Here is a 1,856-nt window from a genome sequence, read left to right as displayed (position 1 = left end):
AGTGAAGGAATTTCCGGTAGTGTGGATTGCTTTTTTTCTACAATTGCTGCTGCTGCTGCTCGGAATCATATAGTTCAGAGGCCCTTCCCTCCTCCTTGGCTTTCTTTCCCTGGGATAGTCCAAGAGGGAGCAAGGACTGGTGCTGCTCTTAGCCCTTGGGATCATCTCGGCTCCTCTTGGTATGCCTATTGTGAATAGTAGGAGGATAAAATTCTCCTCTCATAAGAATGCCAAACGTAGTTTCGTGAGAACGACAGTTTAAGAGAAAGCAAGAGATGGGACGGAGGATAGAGGGTGAATGAATGCAAAGAGGGGGGGGGGGCGTTGATGTGTGGGAGTCATGAATGATGATAGTCATATGGATGGTAGGTTGCAGGTTTCGTGTGTGTCACCGAGACTTCTGACGTCTCAGTTTTGCATGGAAAGAAATTGCTCATCGAGATAGTGATCTCTTGTCATATTGTTCGTCTTTTCCATGGCACAGTAGTTATAGTAGTTTTGGTTTTTCCTCTTCCTATCCGGCGGTTGTAGTTGGAGATATCGACGGTGATTAGTCGCTAGTGGATGTGGATAACGTGGGTGGTCTTGATGAAGAGAAAAAACAATTCGCTTGCTTCTACTCGTAGTCGCACAAGTAGGAGGCCTTCTTGTTTTGTAATAGGGTCGTTCTCTCCTTCTCTTTTGTTTCTATCTGACTATCACTTGTTGTCGAACTGAAAGACGATCCAGGATGAGAAGAAGGAAAAGAAAACACCTCAGATGACGGTGGGATGATCATTCGTGTTGATGTCTTTCTTTATCACGTGTCCTCTTTCCTTACGGATGGTCAGTTGGGGTGCTTGACCCTCACGTCTGTTGTTCATCGCTGAAAGAGATTCAGAAAGGATAGTGGAAGAACTGCATCTGCTTCCATCGTCGTTATTATCATAGAAGTTGTTTTCTGTCGTTAGTCCTTTGCTTGTACCGACACTTGGATGGCTATGTCTCAATCGTTTGACAGAGAGATTCACTCAGAAAGTTCTTTTCCGTTGAAGGCAGATGAAGAAGAAGGAGATACAGATGATCAAATTGATCGGAAGTGTCTCTCCGTTTGTACCGTGCTTAATACATATGTGTTCGTGAAGGTAGTACTAGTCAACTTCGATCTTCTCTCCATTCAGTCACTCATTTTTCTCTCCCAGTCTCTGAGAAAACACTCCCTGCCCTTTGCCTCCCCCCCCCGTACGAGTTTTGTTCAAGACTTCTTTCTTTCGACACAATAGTGTATTCGATCTCCGTACAGGGCAGGCAGAAGAGGAAGAGGGGGAGAACAAGAAGAGAATTGATTTGAGAAGTTTGTTTGCAAGCCTCGCTAAAATGCCTCCGAAGAGGACTGGCCAAGTGTACAACAGTCCAGTTGGTCCGTGCTTTGTTTTTATTAGGGGATGATAGCAGACAAAGACTTGTTCAGACTCCACCATGTTCATGAAAACATCGTGTTATGGTGGTGATGATGCATAGGAGTGCGTTCTGCTTCAGCCGGTTTGATCAAGGGAAGCACGTTCATGGACCGATGGTGTCGATAGCATTCTCTCTCCCTAGTTGTGAAAACATGGATCAATAAACGCGTCTTTTGATATGGCTGAGAATCGATACTAAAAATAAACTTGAATGTCACTTCTCATTTTGGTGTGTACAGCCCTAAAAACGTCAAAGGTTCTTCGCATGCCATCTGTCTACCTTTCGTCATCCGGCTGCATAAGCCACCTGATGATCTTCGCATGCCATCTGTCTACCTTTCGTCATCCGGCTGCATAAGCCACCTGATGATCCCCGGCTTATATACAGGCGGGATCACCGGGTGTATAGACACCTGA

The 1,856-nt window shown here is 45.3% G+C and overlaps 1 protein-coding gene across 1 annotated transcript in view; it reads left to right on the top strand.

The window, feature by feature from the left end:
- The window catches only part of CSUI_002600 (uncharacterized protein), a 5,290-nt gene extending 3,663 nt beyond the window's left edge, over positions 1 to 1,627 (top strand). Inside the window, exon 3 of the mRNA XM_068062800.1 lies at positions 1 to 1,627. This exon is cut by the window's left edge and continues 2,081 nt beyond it. The gene's annotated coding sequence lies outside the window, so the exon portion shown is untranslated.
- The last annotated feature ends 229 nt before the right edge of the window (positions 1,628 to 1,856 follow it).

Source organism: Cystoisospora suis (genome assembly GCF_002600585.1).
Source record: "Cystoisospora suis strain Wien I chromosome Unknown contig_1081, whole genome shotgun sequence".
NCBI lineage: Eukaryota > Apicomplexa > Conoidasida > Eucoccidiorida > Sarcocystidae > Cystoisospora > Cystoisospora suis.
The sequence above is the reverse complement of the archived record's forward strand: the minus strand, read 5'-3'. Positions and strand labels throughout refer to the sequence as shown.